Source organism: Camelus ferus, chromosome 25, assembly GCF_009834535.1.
Source record: "Camelus ferus isolate YT-003-E chromosome 25, BCGSAC_Cfer_1.0, whole genome shotgun sequence".
In the NCBI taxonomy this organism is placed as follows: domain Eukaryota; kingdom Metazoa; phylum Chordata; class Mammalia; order Artiodactyla; family Camelidae; genus Camelus; species Camelus ferus.
Genome location: NC_045720.1, coordinates 1,218,394 through 1,233,038, shown reverse-complemented (window position 1 = coordinate 1,233,038; position 14,645 = coordinate 1,218,394). Strand labels below are relative to the sequence as shown.

General features: G+C 51.7%; 1 long non-coding RNA gene across 1 annotated transcript; it reads right to left on the bottom strand.

Annotated features, from left to right (window-relative positions):
• Positions 1-632: 632 nt before the first annotated feature.
• Positions 633-14,580, bottom strand: LOC116659819. The gene is made up of 6 exons (XR_004315183.1): positions 14,101-14,580; positions 12,397-12,731; positions 6,710-6,808; positions 6,262-6,361; positions 5,716-5,806; positions 633-3,139 (listed from the first exon to the last, which is right to left on the bottom strand). It is a non-coding gene; the product is annotated as an uncharacterized LOC116659819 (long non-coding RNA).
• Positions 14,581-14,645: the final 65 nt, after the last annotated feature.

Genomic DNA, 14,645 nt, shown 5'->3' with positions numbered 1-14,645 from the left:
AACCAATTCAATCCTAATTCACATGGAAATATGAGACATCCTGAATAGTCAAAACAATCTTGAAAGAGAATAACAAAGTTAGAGGACTCACATTCTGATTTAAAAGCTCACAGTAAAGCATCAGTAATTAAGACAGCGTGGTATTGGCATAAAGATAAACATATAGGTCAATGGAGTAGAACTGAGAGTACAGAAATAAACCCATATTTCTATGGCCACCTGACCTTCCACAGGGGTACCAAGACCATTCAATAGGGAAAGAATAGTCTTTTCAACAAATGGTGCTGGACGTTCCACATGCAAAAAATAAAATTAGACACCATTCTCAAAAGTTAACTTAAAACTGATCAAAGACCTAAAACTAAAGCTGAAAAACTCTAAGAGAAAAAAAAAAGTGAATCTTCATGATTCTGGATTAGATACTAGTTTTAAAATATGATTCCAAAAGTATAAGCAAAAACAAAACAGCCAAAGTGGACTCATCAAAATCAAACTCTGCTGCTTCAAAGGACACCATCAAGAACGTGAGAAGACAACCCAGAGAAAATGTTTGCAAGTCATGTATCTGAGAATAGCCTAGTCATCTCAACATATAAAGAACTCTTACATCTCAAGAATAAAAAGACAAATGAAAAAAAAAAAAAAAACAGGCAAAGGAACTGAACAGATATTTCTCAAAAGAAGAGACGCAAATGGCCAGTAAGCACAGAAGACGCTCAATATCAGCCATAAAGGAGATGCTGATCAAGCCCACAGTGAGCGACTTCGCACCCACCCACTTAGCAGGCCTTTCCGTGTCTCCTCATACTCAGCAATTCCACACAGCAGGTAAGAGAAACCCCGTTTTACATACAAGAGAAACAAGGCTCAGGAAACTTAACTCCCCCAGAATCACACCATTGCTGAATGCAGGAGCTGATGATACCAGTAAAGACTATTCTGACCCCGAAGCTGGCAACACGATTTGCAGTCACCCCTTCACGAGGTATGAAGCAGCAATGCCCAGCAGAAACGCGACTCTAGCCACATGTGGATTTTAAGTCGTCTAAAAACCAGAAGAAACAGGTAAATCTGAGTTTTGATTTTTAACATATACTTAATCTCAACGAATACATCTAAAATATTGCCATTACAACGTGATCAATATAAAAAGTTGGTGAGTTAGTGCACATTCTTTTTTCCTACTATTTGAAATCATCATACATTTTATACCCACAACATGTCACCACTGGGACCAGCCACATCTCAGGCACTCAAAGCCACATGTGGCTGGTGGCTGGTGGCTGCAAATGGGACAGCCCAGGGGTAATGGTTAAGATAACAGTGTCCAATGTCTGCTCCTCTGCTTAGTGGCTGTGTGACCATGGGCAAGTTACTTAACTTCTCTGTGCCTTGGTTTCTCATCTGGAAAGTTTAGATAACAGCACCTGCCTCATCAGTGGCTGGCTAAAATGATGCAGACCAGAGCAAGAGCTTCATCATCTCAGGGGTGCTAGTGAATACTGGTTCTCGACAGCACCTGGTGAAACCTACATTTCAGAGCTGCTCCTGCACTGCAGCGTTCAGGAGTTCCCCACCAGGCCTCCCCAACAGGCCCACAGCCAGCATCCCAGGCCTGAAAGAGGCCAGAGACCCCTGCAGGCAGAGATGCACACGGGGCAGGGGCGGGGCCAAGGCTGCAGGGTGGTGCCGGTTGTGGGCGGGGCCGCAACGGACATACCATCTCCACCTGCCTTCTCCCGTGTCCGGCCCTTTGGTGGCCTCGCGGTCCCTTTTCCTGTCTCTCTCCGGATGCTGCAACAGCCGGCTCCTCCTCCTCTCAGCCCCCGCCCTGCTCCGGCCCACACCGGCTCCTCTCCTCTTTCCGTGGCTTCTCCGGCTGCACGTCCTTTCCGGGAGGGCCGTGTCCACATCGCGGGCGTCCACACCGCACTGCCCTCTCTGCCTGCGCATCTGTCCCCGGCTCTCCATCCGGCTCTCCATCCCCTTGTCTCCGTTCCTCTGCTTCTGGAGCTCCTGCCCCGCCCGCGTTGTCCCTCTTCCTTCTTTTGTCTTTTCTGGAAACCGCAGTCTCTGCTGCGGACTCGTTACCTGCTCCGAATTTTTCATTTTCTTCTTTCTTAGTTTCTTCAGCCCACATGTCTTCCCCCTCCTCATCCTCACCCTGTGACTGCCTCCTCACCACCGAGCCTCCCACCCCTCCAGTGTGGCCAGCTTCCCTGTCAGGGGCGCTTCTCTGGCCACGGGCTGCGCGCCCCCCCTGCTGGCTCCCGGCCCGCAGCCCCTCTGTGCAGCCGCCCTCCTGCCGCGGCCGTGCGGCCCCCTCCGGTCCCCGCCACCCTTCTGCAGCATCCATGTCCTGGTCTGTCTCCCAGTGCCTTTCTTCTCAAGCCCTTCCCGCCTTTTCTCTTCCAATTTTCTTTCTTTATTTTTCTTCCATCTGCCTCTCACTTTCACCCCGTCCTTTCCCTGGCTTGCATCCACGTGCTCCTCCTCTCCCGCTCCTGGGGTGCTGGCCCGCAGGGCCCTGTCCCCAGAGGACACCTGGAGAACACCAAGCGCCATCTTCCTCTGGTCTCCAGGGCCTCTCCAGGGCCTCAGAACCGTGCACAGGAGAGAGAGCACCATGAGTGGGCCACACGCCACAGGCAGTGCCCACAGGGTCACACACCCGCAGTGACCACTTCACTCGCTACATCCTGCTCTGCCCTCCCCTGCAGGGGCTGCCATCAGAGGATCACCCACACCCAGACCCTGCATTTCTACTGCCTCTGATGGAGCTTTGGAAAACGGCTTGTGTCTCAGCCCTCGTGGCCATGGCAGGAGGGGAACCCAGGACAGTGCACCCGCCTCAGGGCACAAATACCTCTGGGGAAGGGCATGCGAGGAGAAGCTATTCCGATGCCATCCCCCCCACCCCTGCTAGGCTCCTCAGACTCGTTTCACAATAAATTCCTATCAGACCATTAAGACATAAGGCCATTCGTTGTCTTCTCGTATTTGCAAGAACAAACATCACGCAAGCAAGAATGCTTACAGTCGGTCATGAACATCGCACCTGAGGATGTTTACCTGGCCTTTTTTCTTGGATGGCTTTTCGTGGTTTTTTGTCTTCACTGGCTTGGTGGTCTGTGCAGATCTAGAATACAAAGTCATAAATATTTACGTCTCCCGTCACTTAGAAAGACTACCATTTTGAAATCAGAAGGAAAGATTCAAAATAGCCGACACTGGAGACTATGAAGTCTCCCATCTTTTTAAGGGGCTTTTTCCTATTCTTCATAATATGCTTGGTAAACATAAGCATATTCACAGGACAGCCGTGGGCAGGCGGTTAATGAGCACAGCTCCAGTCTGGCACTACTGAGCTGCTGGAGTTATGAAAGCTGGCCCGTCTCCTGCCAGTGGGAGACCTCCTGAGGCTGTGGAAAGAGTGGCCGGTGGAGCCAGCCCTGTCACCCATCAGGCCTGCCCCATCAATACTATGACTGCCTAGGAATCATGAATTTAGAAAAACAGTCCTTCTGGAGGGAGGGTACAGCTCAGTGGCAGAGCGTATGCTTAACATGCATGAGGTCCTGGGTTCAATCCCCCATACCTGTGTTTAAACAATAAATAAAAATGAGTAAATAAATAAACTTAATTACCCTCCCCACAAAAAAGAAAAAGATTGGAAAAACAAAAAGGAAAAAAGAGTCCTTCAGAAGTAACCTTTAAGAAGTAGTAAGTGTGAGAAAACACATTCAGAAACAAAACCCAAGCTAAACCGAGAGAAGACCAGACATAAGGCCTAGGCAGGAATGGGGCACAATCTCCGCTGCCCCCACAAACAGTCGCATGGAAAGGGCCCGGGGTGGGGCAGGCACTAGGTTCTGAGGGCAAGGCCAGCTGACTGACCACCCAAAACCAGCCTACTTCACAGCCACTAGGATGGCTACAGCAACAAAGATGGAAAACCACAAGTGTGGGCACAGGGGCGGGGGGGGGGAATCCAGTTCCTCACACGCTGCTGGTGGGACCGTACAGTGGAGGAGACATCCCGGAAACCAGCGTCTCAGCTCCTGAACAAGGCAACGGAGAATCACCACGAGACCCAGCAACTCCATGCCTAGGCGTTCACACGCGTACCACGCATGACTGCTCACAGCAGCAATATTTACAAGCGCCCAAAGGTGGAAACTACCCAAGATGTCCATCAAAAGAAGAATGGACAAGCAAAAGGTACTATATCCAAACAGTAAAATACCTTCAGCCTTAAAAATGAATGAAGTACTGACATGCACTACAATGTGGATGCATCTCAAAAACATGTTAAATGAAAGAAGCCAGACACAAAAGGACAAATTCTGTATGAGCCACTTACACGAAATATCCAGCAAAGGCAAATCCATAGAAACAAAAAGCTGATTAGTGGTTGTCAGGGGCCAGGGGGAAGAGGAAAACAGGGGCTTTCCCTTTGGGGTGATGAAAAATTCTGGACTTAGACAGTGGTGATGGTCACACAGGACTGTGAATATACTTAATGCCACTGAACTGAACACTCTGAAATGGCTAAAACAATGAATTTTACATCACATGATTGTTATCACAATAAAAACAAACATGAAAGGAAGGTCTCCCCAAATCTCTGACATTTCCCACAAGGGAAAGGCGAGAGCTGGAACAGAGCAGGAGGCGCAGCAGCAATCCTGCCTCCATCCATGGCTCGGGCGCCGCGGCAGGGCCCCGCGCCGCTCCTGGGCCACATGTTTCTGTCTTTTCTGGCCAAGCAGTTTTGTCAGATTTCAGCAACGCTGGACACTTGAGACATTTCACCGTAACAGTCCCAATTTCGGCTGCACGTGGGCCTGCGGACCCATGCGCCCACACAGCAGTGCGCCCACGGCTCACGACAGGGCACGTGGGAGGTAGGAGCAAGGGGAAGTCAGGAGAGGGAGCTGCCCATCTCCCCTGAGAGCAAATTACAGGGAACTAACAAACTCCGAGAAAACATCCAGTTAGACTACTTCTGTTCTCCAAGGCCAAGTGATTCACCCCAAACTGGAAATACTACTTCGAGCAACACCGCTCGAACTAACTGTAGAGCTCAGACCCCACTCCCCACCAACTGGCGCACAAGGCCTGCCAGGCAGCCGTGCAGTTTCCAGCACTGAAGTTCCCCAAAGCAAAACCTACCGTGGTTTTTTCCATCAGGTTTTTCCTTTGTTCCACTGGACAAAGGGAGCTACTGACGCTATCACCTGACACAATAACGTGGTAGAAACCAGACAGGGGAGGTAAAGGGAGGTCAGCGACAACTGTACACCTAATGCCTTTTAAAATGTTTTTGGTTCTAGTCTTTGGACAAGATGTGGTTACACTGATTGTTACCTAGTTTACGATTACTTCTGATTTTTATTAAAAAGAAAAAGGAGGCAGCTAAGGCAGGGGCCGGTCCTCAGGACGTCAGCCTTCTTCCTCTGCTCTCACAGAACATGCAAGAGATTGATTTCTGCGGTAGGCAGCAGCTCACGTGACCAACTGCTCTATGGTTCTACTGGATTCTTAACTCTGAGTGAAAGCAAAGACTGGTTAAAAACAGGGAGTGCAGGTTCCAATTCTACTACCCAGGCTGGACTCTGGACAAAAGGTGGTGTCACTGCCGCTCCTGCAGCCTCATCCTCACTATCTCCACCTCACCTCCTGCACGGAGAAGGGACACAAAATGAACCTTACCTGGTATCTTTTGAAACAGAGAATGTACGTTCTTCTTTCAGGCACAGCTACAAGTCACAAGAACACAGAGTTCACTTACTCAGGAACGTCTCTGTGTGGCAAGAAATGGTTAGAACTTCTGTTAAGACACTAAGTAGACCACCACCAATGTGTCCTGCACATGACACCTGGGGAGAACATGACCTGTAGGAAGTGAGCAGGTCAGGTCCAGGCCTCCATGACACCCCCAGCCAGTGGCTGCCCATTCCTCAGAACTCAGCAAAAGGGTGGCGGCAGCCGAGTCAAAGGATTCCAATTAGTGCCTCACCAAACCCACCCCTCCTCAAACTGACTCTGAGCCCAGGCACAGCACAGGAAGCAGCACACCTTCCGAAACTGGGGGGAAAAATGTACTTTACGTGAACAGAAAATGTATATTTTTAAAACTATCAGAATGACATGGAAACTAAAAAAGGCTTATGGGCAAAAAAAAAAAAAGAAAGCTGTAACACACTGAAGACTGTAAGTTTAAAAACGGAACGTTAACAGTAAATAAAAGGATCAAACCTGGTCTTTCCCACATCTTCCCTGATTCTTTTGGTTTGGCTCCTTCACTTTCTGTTTCTTTGGATTTTCCAGCTTCAGCTGGTCAGTATTCCCCCTCTTCCTTTAGTGAAAGAAATATTTTTTATTGAAATATAGCAATATTGTAATGTGATTACCAAGGGCGGAAATGCAAAGCCAACACAGATATGGGGTCTCTGACTTGAAGAAACACACACTGCACAGAAAAGTGACAGGACTGCTGGCCCCTCTCCTCTCCAGCCCAACACCAGGCTCCTTGTTCCACTCCACCTGGCTCGTGTCCCTGTGCACATGCTACCCCTAGCGCATCTTCCACTAGTGCAGGGATGGGATCAGTTAGACCAGGCTGTTTCAAGATCTAGACCAGCTCATTAATACAAATCACAATTCGCCCAGCAAAGGTCACTTCTTCCCAAAAGTATTCAGTTACCTTGTGAGGGCAACCTTATCCTTTACCAAGAACGCCTTCGAATCGGACACTTGACCGTCTCCCATCGCCTCTTCTTTATCTGTAGTTGTCTGTCTCCAACTGTAAGAAAGCACAGAGAGCTCAGATGCATCCCAGAGGACCTCGGACAAGTAGCAGTTCATTCCTAAAGGAGGTGAGCCTAGGCCCGTACGGCAGGGACAGTCTATGGCCCATCACGCCTGTGGCTGGTGGTCCTACCGGCAAAGCCTACATCTAAAACACAGCAACAGCTAATTCACATCAACCCACCACCAAGAAAGGAGTAAAGGCACACTGTTCACGAGGTCTCTGTTGAACAGGTGCTAGTCATTCTTGACATTACTACAGAATTACTCTCTCCAGGAACAGTTTAAAGGTATTTTTTTATACATCATCTTTATATATATTGGAGGGGGAGGTAATTAAATTTATTCATTTTGATGGAGGTAATAGGGATTGAACCCAGGACCTCATGCATGCTAAGTGCGCTCTCTACCACTGAGATATAACATCATCTTTATATTTTTAAATATTACAATTAAGTATCTTGAATGTAGGCATAAACTCCACTAAAAATAACCTGTTTGCCAATTCTAGCTGAGTACTTACGGCTTTAGATACATCAGATCAAAAGGAAAACAAACAAAAAAGCTGTAAACTCGCAGTGTTACAAGAGGAAGGCAGATGGAGCTCAGGAAAGGGGGCAGTGCCCCCACGACGAGGACGACCCAGGCCCTGGGGTAGGCCGGTGCGAGAGATTCGGGTTCCAGGGCGGCGCCCCGACCGAGCCCGGGGACAGAGGGGTTTGCGCGTGTGAGCGCGGGTCCAGGCCCTTTTCCGAGGCGGCCAGCCAGGCCAGCGCCGGAGCAGGGGGCCCCGCGGGCCACTCGGAGTCGAGCAGAGAAGGGGGTTTCGGGGCAACGTCCAGCTCCGGACACCGCCGCGGCGCCCTCAGGCCGCCGCACCTGCTCTTCGAGGCCCCAGGCCGCCCCTGCCCGCCCGCACGTGCCGCGCCAGGCCGCCACCACGGGGGCCGCCGGGAAGGCGGGGTCGCGCATGCGCGGGCGCGGCCAGCTAGGTCAGGGGAAGGGACACCCTGAACCAGGCGGGGAGGCAGAGCTGGGCCCTCGCGGAGTGGTGAGGGTGGGTAGGGGGCGCCCAGGGCCAGGACACCCCCCTAGAGGGTCCCTCTCCGGGTCTGCGAAGCTTGGCTTCGTGGGCTCCCGCGGGCCGAGGCAGACCTCACTGGGCTGGGGTGCTCCCCAGACCCAGGCGTGGAGGTGCTCTGGGCGGCTTTGAACGCTGAATAGTAAAGTGTGAGAAACGCTCCCGTAGCAATCTGCTCAGCGTGGGCTGATCCGGGTTCCACGGGCCAGCTGGCGAGCGCCCACTCGGGACGTTGGGTATGCGAGTGATTTCATTAAGCTGCGCCCTAGGCCGTAGGCTGGGGGTGCGAGGCAAGCAAGGCATGTTCTTCGGTGTCGAGAAGGCGGGGAGCATCCTTAACACACAGGGGCTGTGCTAGAAGCACGTTGGGGTCTGGGGAGGCGGTCGCAGGAGGTGACACTCAAGCTGAGTCTGGAAAGTTGAGTAGATGTTGGCCAGGATGGCCTGGTAGAGTGGACCCCAGACAGTTGTGTGGACGGAGGCACAGCACAGCGTGTGTGCAAGCTCTGAGGTTGGGTTCCCTCAGAAGAAGACCCTTGGTGAAATACTTTATTTGGGCAGGGGGCCCAGGAAGCACAGGTAGGGGACTAGGGAAGGGAAAGAGGCCAATCCCAGGTGTGCTGAAGAGTAGGTTTGTGCTGTGGGCCCCCACGTGGGGCCTCTGGGAGAACACAACACACCTCCAGAGTGAGTTAGCTCCAGGCTCCTCCTGTGTGTCATTGCCTGGGGCTGCTTTGCGCCATCAGCTCCGAGGCACTTACAGCAAGCCCTGGGCACAGGCCAGCACAGCTGGGCACTGAGAGGAGCCCGCAGGGAGGAGGAGTGGAGTGCATGGAAACAGCCAGAGTCCAGGAGATGTGAGCTGGGTGCTGAGAGCATTGGCCAAAGTGTGTGGGCTGGTGTTGGGGAAGGGCCTGGCGGGGTGTGGATGGTTCAGGCTCTGGGGGGGCACTGTCAGGTTAGGAATGATGACAACCTGCTTCCATTGCTTTTCAGGCGATGAATGGGCAGGACAGGAGGGCCTGCAGAAAGCTCAACGCCTGGTCCGGTAGGAGATGGACGGAGTGAGGATGGTCATCTGAGGATGGTGGGAAAGAGAGGTGTTCAGGATGGCACCCAGGTTCCAGTTCACATGGCTGGGTGGGTGGGGCTGTCCTCTACCCCTAAAACCCACCACAAGGAAAACTGCCTAAAAACACCTTTGCTGAAAATAGAGGAGGCTATTACAAACATGCTCCCTTATTTTACAATTTGGTTGTTGTTTTACAGGTTCTGGTGCCTTTGTCTTAGGTTCTTAAAGATGCCATTTTTCCTGCCTTCTTAACAAATGGACGTTAGGTAAATAGCTGTTTTCCAGCTTTGGTGAATAATGGCCAGACGGAAGCCTTCTGTTGTGCCGACGGCCTCACACTGCCAGCCGACAGTGTGTGCCACAGAAGCTTTGCATAAAGATGGCATCTAATCTACAATTGTGCCTGGATTTGCTAGAGCCCCATGGAGGCTGAACTCATTTTATTCAGAACGCCACAGGAACGATAACCAAAAAAGGATACCATGAAGGCAACATCTATCATACGCTTCTTAAAAAACCCCATTGTCAGCATCAGTGACAATGGCATTACCGCTCAGTCACTGAGATTAAAAATTAGTCATACGTGGAAAATAGAAACAGGTTTTCAGGGAGAGGGAAGCTTTGGCTCCACTGAATTACGCCCCCCTTTTTTTTTTCGCTTGGTTAATAAATGATGCATATTTTCTGATGATACATACTTTCAAGGGTAGCTGTGTCTACGTGGTCCCGGGTTTGGGGTGAGAGCCTTGTCAGTTGACTGGCTGGGCACATGTGGAAAATATTTTATAAATTATATCCAAAACCGTCTGACAATGAAGTACTCAGTTGTGACATCAGTTACCTCCATCTAGAATCTGAATCTTTCTGGATTAGGTCACAGAAGAAAAAGAGTCCTTGGAATTAAGGGTTTTTTCCTTCCCAGGATCCCAGGCTATCAGTGAGGCATGGTCATTTTCCAGAGCATCACTCAGCTGGCTGTCCGTGCCCTCTCACCAGCTCAAACCTTGGTGAAACCCTGCTCCATGCCTTCTGAGCAGCCACATGCCAGCTGGGGCCCTGCACCACCAGGAAGGCCCGCTCCCTGTCCTGAGCCATCCTCCTCCCCTCCTGTGACCTCCAGCACCCCTCCTTGGCCCACTCCCAGCGGGGCCCCTGCTTCCTGTGTAGGAACAGCCCATAGGGAGCATCTGCATCCTCCCAACCCCACGCGTGCCCTGCCTGTGGCCCCCACCCCTCTGCCCTCTCCTGTTCCTGTGGTTGGACTGTTCGTCCCTCTGTCAAAGGCCAGCCAGCCCCTCGGCCCTCCCCTGACCCCACAGCCAGGTGTCACGCCAGTTCTGTGCTCTCCCCCACCCTGGGCAGAACTCCCAGACACGTGTCCACTTCCTCTCCTCTGGCTCACTTTTGAGCCTCATCAAAGCAGCCCCTTGTCCCCATGTCCCACTGAGACTCCTTGCTCCCGGCAAGGTCTCCAGCAACCTCCACCACATTCCCTGGCTTCATTCTGCTGACCGCCAGCAGCATGAGGTGATGTCTTAGTCACTCACTCCCCGTGGACCCAATCCCTCCCCAGGTTCCCGGGCAGCACCTGGCCCAACCCTGCTGCCCCAGTGGCTCCCTGTCTTCCTGACCATGACGCGCTGCCCAGCCCTCTGTGACTTCCAGCTCACGTGGCTCTGTTGCAGCCTGCTCCCCGCCTGGCCTCCGCCCCTCCAGAGTCCAAGGATCTGATGCAGAGTATTGTAGGGGGGCCCCAGTGGGGAAGAAAATGCTGGTGCTTTGGCTGTCTGCCCGAGATCAGACCAGTAAATGCCAACTACTGACACCAGTGCTCTGGGCAGCCCAGGGCGTCCTCACCTCATGCTGTTCTAGGATGAAACTAGTTCCCCAAAGTGGCCAGAGAAAGGCCCGTGGAGCCAGGCCACTCTGCCAAATTTACAAGGACAGTAATCTCCCCCGCTTTTCTTGGCCCTCGTCCCTGAAAAGTGCCATTTTCCCAGAAGCCACCTTCCTTGCTTGGAGCGAGACCTCTCCCTCCCTCCCCACATGTGCACTCAGCACCTTTGTGTCCAGGAGGGACGAGAGTGCGGACCTGGCCTGGGAAGGTCCGGAGTGTGGTGGTTGTTCAGGGCCCACAGAGCCCCTCCTGCCAGGGCCCTGGGCTGGGCACCCTGAAGAAGACAGCTCTTGGGAGCTCCCTCTGCCCCCAAGTGGCTTTTTTGAGGTGCCCTCTGCAAGCCGATGGTCTCAATGGCTCTTTTCTTTCCCCCCAAATGACTCTCAACTTGCCTTCAAATAAGAATAAATATGCGTGTCTGCTCCCTGGGCTTTGACAGCCCTGAGCTGGCCCCAGGACGAGGGTGGGATTGATGGTCCTGTCTCACCGGGAAGCCAGGTGCATCTTTTACTAAAGGTGGTTTCCAAATGATGAATGGGTTTCTCAGAAACACAAAACTGTTGATCGTATTTACAAACAATTCCTTTTTCACGTCCTGTCCTCTGGCCTCCTCGTTCCCCAGTGACGCCCCATGGCTGATGCACTGCTGGCTGTTAGCACCATTGATTAAGGCTTCCTGTGGTTCCGAGGTGCCTGGGACTCCATTTGTCACAGACAAGTGGCTCACACACAGCAGTATATCATGTTCCCTTCCGGCTTTACAATTATTTATTCTTCAATTTATGTTGCGTGCCCTCTAAGTACAGGCACATCCCCAAACTCCAAAATCCCAGCCTGCCACAAAGGTCAGCAAACACAGGAGTGAGGGAATTCTGTGCCAGTCCCGTGTTCCAGCACCTGACCCCTCTGCCCCTCATTCTGAAAAAATGTGAAGGTAAATAAACAGTGTCAGCGCTGTCCCTAATTGACACTCAGGACCAGAGAGAAAGTCGACAGAAGTGCCACCACTTTTCACCAAGTCACCAAGCAGTTAGCCCTGAACCAAAAGACCCAAAACCCAAATTCTCCTGCACCTCCTGAGAAGGAGGCAGCATCAAAGTGGCCCAAACCCGGCCAGCAGGGGGGTCTTCCAGGACCAGCTGCTTTGTCCACGTCTCTGTCCAGACCGCCGCCTTCTGATTGCATTTGCGGCTCACCCGTGGCATTCCTCGCCATCAGTCCCTACAGGAGACCAGCTGGTATGCACTGCTGTGGGTCACTACATCCTGCCGATGTTTTTGGGATGCCCTGACATTAAAAGGCATTTAACCTCCCCAGCTTCTGCCCTACACAGCCCCCACGTGGTTCCGACACGCTTTGGTTATTTACCAAGGTTTCCACCTTTTGGGGCTGACTTGCCGTCCTTCCCTGGAATAAGGATGGAGGCAGGGCAAGTGGACAGGACCCCACCAACAACGGGGTCTGCCACTTAGGTGTGTGGGTGAAATCCATGCAGTGTTTTCAGCCCTCTCTTCATGAAACGTGGCGTCTCACCTGATCAGCTGCTGGTGTCCCTCCCCTTCACCAGCGTCTGTCCTTCGCAGATGAGAGGACTTGCTGCGTGACTGTTAGAGTCTGGTGCCCCTTTCAGCAGTTTATTCTACAGTTATTGGTCTAATCTGGTTTTCCTCTCTTTCCAGGGTCAACTTTGATCATTTACGTTTTGGTCCAAGATCATGGTTTTCCCTGGCTCTTCCAGTTTACTGTCATGATGTTCCCTCACAGTTTGTCTTGGTTATTGCTCTGTTTTCCTTTCTTAATGTGGTGTGTTTGTGTTTTCGCTCTGAGGCAGCCGCTACTCGTGGGGATCCAAAGCCCTTCTGGTTCTCCTGAGAGACAGAACCCCAGTTAGTTTGGAACAGCACATGCCAGCAAGGACAGTACATTCCTGGCCTCCCCTGCAGCCATGTGTGGCTGTGTGACAAAGTTCTGGGGGACTCTGGGGGACATCTTGCTTTCCTCCTGATGCTTCTTCCTCCCTGGAACCCAGACATGAGCCCAGAGGCAGAGTAACCTCGTCTCCACTGAAGGTGCACAGCAGACACCCCTGTGGCCGTACCCATGCCACCACCGCCCACTTCTGAATGGTGACCTGGGGAAATGCTAAGTATCTCACTCCCGTGCTAGGCCACCACATCCCAGTCCCCTGCAGTCAGAGGTGGATCCTACATGATACAATCTTTTTTTCTCGAATGGACCCTCTCAGGAATTCATCAACTTTTTTTTCCCTTAAATACTCGGGTTTTTTTTTTTTTCTCTATGTGACTGATGTCAGCTTTTAATCTTCAGTTATTTCCTCCTACTACTTTTTTTTAATTTGGTTGATTTACTTTATATATATACGCATTATATATGTATAGTAATCAACTCCCCTAAGTTTACAGACTTTCCTTTGGTTTATTCCGTACACTTTATATAATGTTATTTACTTTTTAGGTAATGTGCAGTTTGTGTTCTTTCCTTTAATTCATACCTTATTTAGAAATATCTCTTTATTTCCAATGGTTACGGTCTATTTTGGATGTTTTTCGTTGTCAAATTCTAGACCTCCACACTTCAAAAGACAAGCTTTGGGATTCTCTTGTTACAGAAGATGTGGAGTTTCACCAACCTTAGCTCTACAGTACCCACTTAGCCAGACAGGAGCCTCCCCCAGGGCCCCTCTGCCCTCCCCAGAGGCAACTTCTTGTAACTCTGAGCTGCTGATTTGGCACTGAATTCCAAAATTCCAAACCACATGCTTCTGCATCTGGAATTCTGCTTTCTAATTTAGGCCTTATCTGTTGACTTAGCCTCAGGAGAAGGAAGCTTCACCTTTCCCCACCTAACAGAAACACGTTGCTTTGTCCTGGGGTATGAGTGGGAGCATCTTCTAGGATTACTTTCAATTTTCCCTGGAGCTAAGAATAATTTTATTTTGTTGTTATTGTTGCCGATGGCCAGGGTGAGCCAAGGAGCTTAGTTTACAGGGTTTAGCTCTGGGGAAGGGCAGCATCAGGCGGGCATGTTGGGGGAGAGGAGCCCAGGGTTCTGCACCAAGGCAGAGGGTGAGGGTGGACAAGGCTGGATCTTTACAGGAACTTGATAAAGATTAGCTGTGGTTACTGCTTATGCTCTGGTGTTGCTGCCCCTACAAACGGTGTTCTTAGGTGAGGTGAGCCCCACGTGAAGTTTGAGTGCGGTCCGTAGTCACCATACCTAGAGAAGTAATGAAAGGGAGCAGGCTGCGGAGAGTCCAATTCTGGAAGCAGGCCGGTTCCGCAGGCTGGCTGCTCCTGGATGCAAGTCGGTTCTGGAAGTAGGCTGTGAGAGGAAGATGGTTCTGGAAGCAGGTTGTGGAGGCGAGTTCTAGAGGAGGGTTCTTGGGGGGTGGATTTTGTAAGCGTTCTGGAGGAAGGTTCTGGGAAGTGGGCTCCACAGGTGGGTTCTGGAGGAAGGTTCTGGCGGCGTGACAATGGACTGCCGACCACCACACCGCTCTGAGGCCAGGCCGGAGCCCGGGTCCCCACCCAGAGAGAGGAAAACGGACCTCAAGCGCTGCACGGGCGCTCGCTCTAGCAAAACCGTTAAGCCCATCGCGAACGTTTTCGGACTCGTCCCGCAGAGGCCCAGCCGCCAGGGAGGATGAAACCCGCGCTGCCCTGGGCCCGGCGCTACGCCTTGTTTTTCACTTTTCGGCCGGCCGGCGGTTACCAGGGGCGACCACATTTCCCCCCCGGGACTCCGCGGGCACGGCGGGCGGG